The following is a 12,474-nucleotide window of genomic DNA, read 5'->3' as shown; positions in this document are numbered from 1 at the left end:
CCAAGCACTAACACATCGCCTCGGGATGTCCGGTCCTCTGGCTCTGTCCAAAGCCCCTAGAGTCACGGCAGATGCATTAACAGTCCATATGACAGAGAAACACATCAGATTTACTATGCAGCCCAGATTAATCACACAACATATCCGTCATACACAAGACTTGCCTGCTACAGACCAACTAAGTAACTTTCCCACTCACTATGTGCTACCAGTGTGCTGAAAGACTTTTCAGGGCTGCCCATTCCACCCCTCCATTCTACCCAGCTCATCTTTTGCAACAGCACATCCAGCTCTACTGTGGCTTGTGTACTTTCCCTTCCCAATCAGTGATGCTTGTGGCTGTCTCAGAAGTATTGCAAGAGCCTGAGTGCATCCCCAGGAACAAGTTTCTGGATTTCTAAACTAATCCCCCCACGAGACTGGACTTTAAAAAGAACAAGAAGGGAGAATGAAGCATCCTAGACTGCTGATACCCCAATCTGCCTTTTGTTACTGAAGCATGGCGTACTTTGCCTTAAAAGATTTTTAGTAACAGTGTGGTTCTTTTGCTTATTGCAAAGGCTTTAGGTGTATTAGCCACTTAGTGAGTACATAATATTCAATGACAAACCAGAAAATGGTGTCATGAACAGAGTGTTACTAAACCCTGTCAGGAACAGGGTGGCACCTCAGCTTACAGCCACCCATCACACGTTTAAGTTCAGGTCAGGCACTACAGTTCCCTGACAGCAACAAGCTCCTCACTGAAACACAATTCTTCCACTCCGTGATCCACACAACCACTGAGGCTGGGTGACTGCTGATCAGCTAACCATGTGGACACACAAACAGCATAAAGAGGAGAAAAATCTCTTTTTAAAGTTTCATTAAGCACAGGTGCTGCAACTGGAAAATGCACAGGGGAGAGTCAAGACAAAGGTAGGTTCAGCTTCCACATAGGGGATATGGATCTAAGTCATGAGGCAGACAGTTCTGGGCTGAAAAGTTTTAAGGGTAATCATGGGAAAAAGGAGAAAAACCAAAGGATGCACATCAGTCATACAAACACTCTGGAATGTGGCCAACCATCTGCACCTGAGAACTACATTTGTTATACTGCTTCAATAATTTGTCTTCCTGAGTGTTATAAATAGCTCTCCATTTATAAACTGACAAACTTTAATTGAAAAGACTCCAATATAATCACAATCTGAAGTTGAGAAGGATTTGCAAGATAAACTTCAGAGGGAGGCTTGGTGCCAAATGTGTAATAACTTGACCATGATAACTCAGACTTTAAAATGTATTTTTGCATTCTCCTTTCTATAGTTAGCAGGAACAGGGACTAAAAAGTATGTGAATTGTGAATCATGAATCATCTCCACTGGGACAGTGCCAGAAAACCTCTCTGCTCTTTAAATTTTGATGATAACTTTATCTTCTGGAATCTCATTTCAGAATATTAGAAATATGCTAAAATTAAAAGTGCACCTTCAACCAGATCACAGTGGATATTTCCATCTAGGATGAAGGGCTTTCAAGTCTCGCAGATTAGCCTCCTCATAAAACTTGCATTTACCAGTGCCACAGCCCAAGGAAACCAGAGCAATGCAAGTCTCACTCAGCTACACCTCCCCTCAGTGCTCACGTCCTCCGACTCCACCTTTACTCCTATTTTCTGATGATGGTTGCTTTAGAGGAGCGCTTCCACTGCCGTGGTCAAGAACCAATGATCTTACTTTGGCCTCCAAAAAAGTGACCTTAACTTTCCATGATACCAATTACAAGCTGAGACCGTCAGAAGAGAAGGTATTTCTCTGCTGCTTTCCAAGACACTACAGAATAAGTGTCCAATCTGCAGTCTATATATAATAAGACCACAGACTGAGAAATTACAATTTTCTTATGTTAGTGTCAGAGGTTATAAGCAATCCATACATTAACATGACCTCAAACAGATGTTGCTTCCAACACACCAACAACTAGAGCAAGGTCTGTGCCAGCACAATGGAAGCACTTCACACACCAGTATTTCAGAGGGAAGTAAGACTCCAGCTTGCCTGATCTTGAGTCACCTAGTGATTTATCATCGGCTGTTCTTTCATGTCCCTGGGAAGAAAAATGGCAGGCCATACCCAACAGCAGCAGTCACCCTCCTGAGATGAATTGCTGCCTGCAACAATAAAGCTGAGCAGATTCTTATGCTGCAGTTGCTCTTACTAAAGGTCTCGCAGCATCGATCTGACCACCATCAATCACCCTATCCACACTAACAATGTTTTGGCACTAGGAAGAGCAACAACTCCCAGAAGTGTGCAGTGTAAGCAAAGGAGCCCGAAGTTCTGACCTCTGGTCCACCATCACAACAGCAACAGTGCAGAAAATGCATACAATGACAAACAAACCTTATTTTTACAAAATAAATGGCAAGCACAGGCTGAAGTCAGCCTATAAATATGAAACTGCAGTAATTAAATCTGAAAAACAGAAGCTTATATCACACCTTCAAACTGCTTTTGGCAGCATCCTACTTTTGACAGTAACTCAAACAAAAAGCCAACAATCCTTCTCAATTCAATATGCTTTTAGAAATCAACATTAACTAAGGTTCAAGCACTTGGAATTACTGAATGAAAAATCAACAGCTTATGTACTACTTTGCTTCCCTTAACAGACTGTTAATGCTAAAAATACATCCTCTTTTTGTAAAGCGCCAAAAACGATTAAATTGCTTACCAGTCATATCACTGTGCTTGTGCAATGAGAAGGAAGAATGCACAGCAATGAAGTTTGTCTTCAGCTATCAACATGAACTGTATGCACATTCAGAACCCAAGTACATATGGATTTAAAAATGACAAACTACTCACTCGAAGCAAGTAGGAAGCTATTCTCCACCCCCGCTTACAGCAACTTCACCAGAAGCTGAACCCAGGCCCTATATATAAAAGTGGCAGTTCTTCAAATAGGCCAACGCTGACGTATAGCAGTCAGATTTCGTACAGCCAGCAGTTGCAGAAAAACGTGCTTAAACTGATATACCCCCATCTAGCACAGTACTCACTGGACTCTGATAATCTGGTGCATATCCTATAAAAACACGACTTCTGTGCATATTGCTTTTGAAACAGAATGACTGGAATGAGGACTTTGCTATACTTCCACATGGAGCTTCCCTATCCCTCCTTGTTTCTCAAAGAGCACCCACCCTGAGGAGTACACCATCTGTATTCACATGGGCTGAAACACCAACTTGCTGTTTCACTTTAACAGAAATCCAAGTGAGGACATCCTACATTCTCCAGCAAGATGACAATAAGAAACAAAAAGTAGTCAAAATAGTCTTTTTATTTCCATGCACAAAACATTATGAAAGCCCCACTGATATGTTTTTTTCTCCAATGCATCCTACTCTTCTCACAAGAAATGCACACCAGCTTTCAAATATCCATCTGCTACATTTGAAATATCTTTTGGGGACTCGCATCCCTAACATATTCCAATTCTTAAGCTTAGAGTGCCTGCACCACTAACTACAACTGGGTAAAGATTCCACGCCTTTCAGCTACACAGTTATTTCGGTTTTGAGGGAGCAGGCAAGAGAAGGTACTATAAAATTACAGGGGCTGAGAAACTCTTGAAAACAAAAATATTTACTCAATTTAAAAATGCAAATCAGAAGAACAACCTGCACTCCAGCATAATATGGAATGAGCTATGCAGTACCTTCATAGATGCTCTCCCATGCAATAAAAGTTTGGGCTTCAAATTGGATCAGATCAGTTGCACATCCAGCACCACAGAAACACAAGCACAGTCAGTGCCTACCTGATGGCCTGGTGATGCATTTCGACTATAATAACAAAGGTTGGTTGTGACATACAGTAAGAAAATGTTCTCAAATGTTTTAAGATCTGGTCCTGTTTTCCCCCTTAGTACAACAGATGTCCAAAAGTATTAAAGCATTAAATGTGTATAATGGTAGGTAAGGACTATCAAACTCCTCCTCCAACAGCTTGTTCTATTATTTTTGTACTTGTGACTACCTATCTTTCTATTCCCACGCTTGCTTTCCTATGCTTCTCACCTATCCCAGATACTCTCTAGTTATTTACCTATTCATTCTGCAGGTAGGTACGTGGAAATAAATATGTACACACGTACCCCAATGTGCATCAGCTCCATCTGAAGAAACACGGCTCACCTCCAGTTCTATTTGAAACACCTCCCAGCAAAGGTGGTAAGGGAAAAATCCCCACTTAGTGGGGAGGCAGAGGTGAGGACCATGCACAGCAGAGAAAGGAGAGCAGCAGCAGCAGGATCTTCATGTGGATACAAAACAAGGTGTGGTATGCGTGAGCTCCCCGAGTCCCTGCAGCAGCACTGGCCTTCACGAGACCAGCTACTCCTCACCACCCTGACCTAGGGAATAAATAAGCACCCAGTCAGTCACACTGCACCAATGCAGCAATTTTTCAGCTTTTCAGGTGACATCTTTTTGGGGGGTGATGTCTGGAGAGGAAGAAATCGTAACATTTTTGTTTAAAGACACTTTTTACGTGATCTGCAGTACCAGATCAGATTAGTTTGACAGAATTTGCAGGATGTTAAATCAATCTCAAAAACATTCACCTGCCACAGACAGACTTCTTTCAGTTCTTCCTGCCCTAGTGAAGGAGCAGAAGTATTGCTGATAGGGACTATTCTCATGCAAGATAGGCTGAAGCTTTCCCAGACACTTTTAATGCATCTTTCCTGTTTGTTTCTCCACAAAGAAAGTCAGTCTTTCTCTGTCCAGGCCTACTGTTAACCACAAGTCCCCTTTAGGGCATGCTGTTTACAAAGATGCTTCTTCATGCTGTAGAACTGGGCAGCAACCCTAGAGGGATGAAGTCATCCTTTACAATTATCAGCTGAAGATACAAATTCCAGAGCTCTACTTTCATCATAACATTCTCAAGGCTCAGAGTGTAAATATTCCCTTATCACTTATTGTTATTTTGCAAATGAGTATTCATTCTTTTTATTCTGTTTTTAAAAGTCTCCCGCCTTGAATTACCAGACCCTACCTTCTGGATCAAATACAACAAGCTATCTGTATTTATAGTTTTCACCACTCTCCCTCAGCCCTTATTTTATAAACACATGCAACATTGTATTCAGGCACTGCAAACAAACAAACTTAACTGGATAATACTGGCAAAAACCACACAACTGTTGTCTTTTGAGACTACTAGAAAAACAAACAAGCAGTGAGAAAAAAAATCTTCTCTGAAAGACCATACAAGTGTGATTTAATATTGCAGAGCAGGTCTTGTCCATATTCGCACACATTCTTGCCTCTATAAACAGTACTTTTTTCTTCCCCCTCAGTTTTTCTCCCCTAGTTATTCACATTTTAGTGGCATCTTTAAGCTTTTTGAATACTTTCTTCACAAGTATTACCAACCCCACTGCCACCGTCACCTGAACTTTGGTAGGCTTAAGGACATTTGTCAAGAGTGATATATATCAATGTTGCATTTAACCTATAGCTTCTTTCATTTTAACTTAATAAAGCACATTTTAGTGGTAATATTTTTGCTAGAAATTACAGTTCATGAAGACAAACCTGAGAAACCTTCACTGAAATCTTCTCCAGAATACTTTATACAGGATGGGTCAATACATGCTAAAAAGATTAATTCACGTACAAAGTAAGGGAGCTGGGACTTTAGGATCATCAGATGAACAGCAAAAATCTCATCCAAACAATAAGGAGTATGGTTTATCAAAATTACACAGTTATTCTCCAGAAATACGCTGAAAATAAGGCACTAAGCATCAAAAGGAAGAACTGCTTTTAAAGTGAAGAATAACATGGGCAAAAACAACTACAACTGGTGTTAACATACAACTTGAAAATTAAAAATCATTGTAAGTATCAGAGTAGTTTTATTCTGAAGCAGCCTTCCAACAGTAAGATGACAAGATAGTAAGTTTGTTTTATCACCTCATGCAACTTGAAACAAAAATAAATAAAAACAGAGAAAGACCCAAGGCAGGAATCTTTTCCCTTTCTCTGGGAAGCAGAGTAAGAAGCAAACAGGTCACCAGACTAACCTGACAGTGAAGTGTACGTGTCGAGTGTCCCAGGTCTCCTGCTGTAAGCTCCAGCACAAAGCCAGCAGGGCTGTAGCCAGATGCAGCCCAGCTCTGAAAAAGCACGCTTCATTCACACTCCTACAGATCACCTGCCACAGCACTGCCTGGAATGCCGGGAGCAAGGCACTGCTGTGGGGAGTCCACGCGAATTCCACACAAATTAACTTTGTTCGTTAGCACTAACTGTAAAAAGAAATATTTATGCTGCTCACATTGACACAGACAAGAACATGCACAGAACAAACCACTGCAACCCAAAGGCTTCTAACAGCAGCTTCTGGGCACTAGGCCATTGTATCAAACATGCAGGCATTTAAGAGAACTTCAAACTCAATTTTAGAAATACTTTTAAGATGCGTCTATTTGTTCCTCTTCCATTTTTGCATGCAAAAATAAGTCATTAACAGAAGCTAGGGGTAAATACAGAGATCCCTCAAAAATGAAGCCATTTCAAGGGCAGATCACTTTCCACTAGCTCGAGTGGATGTATTCCTTTCTGATGTTTTCCAGTGCCAGTATTGGACACCCGCTATCTGACATCACGTTCTGTCATTCTTCCTGGGAGGTGCTCATGTCACAGGGAATTAGGGACTGCAAGAGATTTGGGGGAGGGGAAGGAAGAACAACACAACAGGCTTGGAGGAGACAGAGCTGTATAGTGCTACAAGGATATTTTGAGAACTAACTGCTGAACAATTGGAGTAAGCGAGCTAAATACTACAAAGGAGAACTGCTGTAACTGCTATAAAGAAAATAAATAAAAAAAAAAAGGCAGAAGCAACCCTAGCTGAAACAGTCTAGCTAGCATCTATTACCGAGCTCACTGGGATTTGGAAATAGCCCATACAAGAATCACCACAGAATTGCTCAGGTCAAGAGTGACCTCAAAGCCCACCCAGTTTCAACCCCCTGCCATGGGCAGGGGCACCTCCCACCAGCCCAGGCTGCCCTAAGCCCCTTCCAGCCTGGGACAGGGCATCCACAGCTTCTCTGGGCAGCCTGTGCCAATAATGCTGAACCCCAACGCCTTCAAATGTTGCAATGTTTCTTCACCAGCCCATTATCATTCCCAGAAAGTTTATTACAGATATAGAAGTCGTAAAGGCTCAATGTTATTTGGGTGCAAGTGTGCAGAAGCATTAGACAGTGGTAAACCACAGCTAGACTATGCACGAGGCCAGCTGCTCTACCACTGACGGATAAGGTACCTTGCACTTCCTACCGGTAAGACAAAGCAGGCCAAAAGTTAGAGTTACACGGTCATGAACCCTGAACTGTTATCCTTGTTTCTCTCACGTTAACTCAGACAACCCATGTGTACACTGAGGTTCTTTTGCCTTACATTGTTTTTTTGCCTTTTGTATTGTTCTTTTACCTTACATTATTGTTTGAACATGAGGCCTACATGCCATGCTTTCTGTTGAGCTGTGGCTCAAACATATAGGAAAATTGCTAAAAGCTCGTGGCTCTCTGTGCCACAGGGAGTATATTATATACCCGGATTATATGAGCCCACTGAGGTGTAAAGTTCGCCTGCATGCCACTCGTGGAGCTCAGACCAAGAAAAAAAAAACATCTAGTCCTTTGAAGTAGTTGTCACTAGACAAAATGACCAGGATAAAACTCCCTGAAATACAAAACTAGACATAGAATTGGCAATACCTGATGCAGAACACCATGTTTTTCAAGTTGGAAACGGATGCATAGTCAATGAGAAAGGGTTTAATTATAATCTTCTAAAGTTCTTAGAAAAAAATAAATACAGTCTGTTCTCAATTGTATTACCAAAAACTTTCAGCAGACCAATTAATTTTAACCCCCAAAATTAAAGAGGCAAACATTCACAGTGGGGAAAAAAACAACACATTGTGAACCACTCTTGACCTGTTGATGCCTAGCAGGATGACACTGTAGAGTGCTCACTGGAGAGTGTTAATACGAAAAGCTAAAAGTTTTAATTGTTGCCTTGCAGCCCCACAGTACTCCAACTTCCCTCCTGAAAGGTATCACACTATTACACGAGAATCAGCTATGACTATACTTTGGCTCACCTAGGCCAGCCAGTCCAACAAACAGCCAAGTCAGCTCAACATTTCAGCTTAATCTTAAATAAACCCTGCAGAAGAATTAAACAACTTTTCTTTTGAAACAAAGTTCAGCAACAGTTTTCTCCAACAACATCCCGGAGCAACATACCACAGCGCTGCTTCCTGAGAGAAGCCAGCACAGACTTGAACCACATCCATTCTGGAATACAAATGAGGAAGCTTTTCACAGCAGCAGTTCACCCAGGGAAGACAGTTGTCTACTGACAGCTGCCACCAAGTCCCCCTGAGCAGTGGCCTCCACAGATTACAGAAAACAGCAGCTTCTGGCACAGAGAAAGGTGCTCTCATCATTACATATCTGACTTACTAAACCTGCAGTGCAATCTTTACCAAGGGGTTTGTTTCCTTCCTGTGATAGTGTCACAAGATAAGAATCGTGTGTGTGGTTTCCCAGTGCTTGCTCAACAATCTTCCCCGGAGATTTTGAAGCATCTGGGGCACATCCTCAGCACCACAGTAGCAGCACAGAAGGAGAGCTACTGAAAGAGCACACTGCAGAAACCTCTAAAACAACACGAGTTAATTTCACCCTTAACTTCGAATCAGGAAGTTGTCCCATTTATCACAGTACGCAGTATGTTGTGTGTTCCTGCAACTGTTAGTGGCTCTTTACTACCTCAATAACTTACAGGCAGCTTTCATTCTCTGGTCTGTGTTGACCAGAGACACAGGGAAGTGCCTTGCTGCCTGATACACCTTTCTCATTACACGAAGTCTGAGCTCTGGAGATGTCCAGCACACACAGGAGTAACAAAGAAGTTGCTTTCTGTGTCGGTGTTTCATTTTCCAAAGGCACAGCTCAGATTTCTAGTTGTGATGAGATAAAACAACCGGGTTACGCTCCTTCCACCTCGCTACGCCTTAAAATCGTGTCAGGGAGCTGCTGGTGCAGCTCACCCTCAGCCCGAGCGCCCACCCAGCACCTGGCGCTCATTGTTTGCCTTCCCTCCCGCTGCCTTTCGGCGCACGGCCGGAGCTCACCTGCTCGCGGGCTCAGCGACTCCCACCTGAGCAGCGACCACCGAACCGAGCCGCTCCGAGCCAAACCCGGGGAGGAAACACGGGGTGGGCACGGAGCCGCTGAGGGGCAGAGCCCAGCCCCAGGCGCCGTGGGGCAGCGGGGCAGGCCGGGCCCGCAGGGTGCGGGAACAAAGCGCGGCTCCGTGCCGGGAGGCACCGCCTGGGCCCCCCCCCCTCAGGCGGGCACGGACTCCGAGCCCCCCCCCGCCCCCCCCCCCCCAAAGCGGCCCCGTACCCAACGGCCGCTCCCCCCCCCCCGCCCCGCCCTCGCGCTCCGTTTCCGTTGCAGCGCGCGCGCGGCCCCCCCCCCGCCCAACGGTCCCCGCCAACGGTCGGCTCCCCCACTCACCCCGCCGCCGCCGCCCCGAGGAGCCCGTCCCGTCCCGTCCCGCCGCAGGCCGCCGCTGGGTGAGCGGGAGCCGCCCGGCGCCGCCGGCTTTATCCCGCCGCCGCCTCTCCCCTCCGGTAACTCCGCGGCCCGGCCCGGCCCCGCCCCGCCCGGCCATTGGCGCGCGGCGCCCCACCGGCAGCCGACGCTGAGTGGGGAGCGCGCGCGGCACTCACGCGATGCCACCCCCCCGCTCGCAGCCCATTGGCTGGTGTTGGGGAGAGCCCGCCCCTCCAGGCCACGCCCTCCGCTCTTGAGGCCAATCGGAGGGGGAGGGGGAGGCGGGGCCGCGGTTTGAGGCGCTCGGCGGTGATAGGCTGGGGCGGCGGGCAGGCCCGCCTGGCTTGCGTGACGTCACCGGCAGCGCCTCGGGGCGGGCGGGCCCCGTGAGGCGAGGGGAGCCCCAAGATGGCCGCCGGCCGGAGCGGGGCGGCTCCTGCCCGCTGAAAGCCACGAATAAAGAACCCCCCACGAGTAAAGCACCCGCTAATAAGACCCCCACGAATAAAGAACCCGCTAATAAAGCCCCCACGAATAAAGAACCCACTAATAAAGCTGGTCCGGCTGAGGGAGAGGAACAAATAATAAATAAACTCGTAGCCGAGGGAATACCTCAGCTGAACTCTTCCCTGTGTGCTCAGGAATTTCGTGGAGCGTTTCTCCCTCTGCAGCCTAAACGTTGGGCAACGCGACGCCCAACGAGAAAAACAGGATTAATCGCTGCTGTTATGTATAATTTTAGGTGACTGGCTGAAGCAAAGCGTTATCGCGAGTTGCTGCTTCTTTTGAAGCCCGGCGTGGTCTCCCCTGTGAATGCACGCACAGAAATGTGACTGAAATGAGACCAAGGCCAATAAAACCAGACCTTCGGTGTTCAGCCTCGAGCGCACCCGCATAAACTGTCAGAATCGAGATTTTCCCACCTTGTTACCTGCCTGCTTTACAAACTACCCCTAAGGATCAGTTAACATGCAAAGCGATTTACAAAGTGCGCTATAGTACCAGTTATTAGTAATAGTAATTATTATCAATGTGGGTAAAGCCCTTCCTAATTGAGGCTTTGAGTGTCAGCTCTGCAAAGACACCCACTCCGGTTCTTGCTGATGTGCCGTAATGCTCGGGGCGAATAACTGGTCCTTTGTTCGCCACCACTTGCAGTGGTTACAACAATGCTCTTTTTTGGTACAAAGCGCTGTTGTTTCCTCCTTAGGGAGAAAGTGAATTTTCCAAATACAGTCCTGTTAACTCTTGGCAACAACTGAAGAATCAGAAGCTCTCAGCTGTTGTGTTTTACTCTTTTGTCCTGACCTGAGCAAGAGCAACGAACAGAAGAGAAGAGAAAAAAAAAAATAAAAAATCACCATTCCAGCTATGTACTCGAGCACATGAAGTTCCAGTACTTGTTCTGGCGACTTGCCTTACCAGATCCGCGGATACTCCAACTCTTTCACACATCCACGCGATTTCAGCGTCCCGTGTCTTGTGTAACATCTCAAAAGTGAAGTTACTGGTTAAGCCAACTTTTTGTTTTGCAATGAATCTGTATAAAGCCTGTCACTAGCCGCTAAACAAGGGGATGGAGAAGAATTTACCAGGCAGATAAGCTTTTAAAGCACTTGACAGTCCCTACCAAACTCACCATATGAATGCTCGAGCCTGAGCCCTGTTACTTTGTTTAACAAAGCGCTGTGATTAGGAAACCATTAGATTTTCACACCTACTAACTTCTTCTTAGATAAGTAATCCGTTCATTTTAAAAGACTCTTATTTTTCTAAAATTTTCCTCTTCCTCCTCGAGACAGCTCCTTCAGAAGAAATCGTTTCAAATTTCTGAAGGCTATCTGTCAAGTTAGAGTATTACAGTATTTTGAATCTCAAGTATATTCACTCTTGGACGATACTAAGTTACAAAAGATTAAAAAAAAATAATGTCATGGGTGCATTGTAATGTAACTAAAATGAATGACCCCCTGAAAAATACAAAAATACATAACTGTGCTACTTCTCTTTACAAATAATCTATCAGTTTTGTTGATTGTGCATATTTAAAGACACACTCAACAGCAAAACAGTTGTCAAAACATCAGGCTGTCATTTTGCATGTCATTAAAACAAACAGTTCCAAAGTCCTTGAAAAATAGCATTACATTGTCATCTCTGAAGGTCTACCCTAGCACATAGATTTTTAAACAAAAATATATTGGATAATGGCAGCTGGAATTGCGGTCAAAGCAAAAGGTGGGAAAACAGTATTCAAGAAATTAGATTTACAGAAAGGGGTTATACAGCTAGCCTTAAGCTTTGCCCATTGACAAGATTTTATGTAATGCATCAGGACTTGGCAGTACCATGACTGATTTTAAACTGACTTCTCAACTAGCTGCCAGAAAGATGACATGAGCGTTAGGGAAACGGTAAAAGTAAACCAGGTGACAAAAAGGGGGTCCTTGTAGAGATTTCTTTCTATGGGTGAACTTCAGAATAAGAGTTGTAGCACGAGAATGAAGTGTCAGAGATGCAGATATGCTGAACATGGCCCTGCACCTGCAGTTCTAAGCCAAAAAACGGACACTTAACCAGATGAAACCTTGAAGTATCAATAAGCATCTCACAGGCAGACTGTACTAGGAAATTTTTGAAAGGAAGGTAAAACTCACCGGTTTGGTGTATGACATTCTTTTTTTTTTTTTTTTCCCCATTGGAAGTCTAAGGGATTTGGGGATAGTGAACTGGGAAAGCTGAATGGATAACTATTCATTTTATAATAGGCAAAACAACCGAGTCATTATTTTCTTTAACAAAGGAGACTGATATCCATTTCCTCCCATTGAAGCT

The 12,474-nt window shown here is 44.6% G+C and overlaps 1 protein-coding gene across 1 annotated transcript in view; it reads right to left on the bottom strand.

The window, feature by feature from the left end:
- The window catches only part of FRYL (FRY like transcription coactivator), a 171,570-nt gene that overhangs the window by 158,063 nt on the left and 1,033 nt on the right, over positions 1 to 12,474 (bottom strand). The window lies entirely within an intron of this gene.

This window comes from Aythya fuligula, chromosome 4 (assembly GCF_009819795.1).
Source record: "Aythya fuligula isolate bAytFul2 chromosome 4, bAytFul2.pri, whole genome shotgun sequence".
Taxonomy (NCBI): Eukaryota; Metazoa; Chordata; class Aves; order Anseriformes; family Anatidae; genus Aythya; species Aythya fuligula.
The sequence above is the reverse complement of the archived record's forward strand: the minus strand, read 5'-3'. Positions and strand labels throughout refer to the sequence as shown.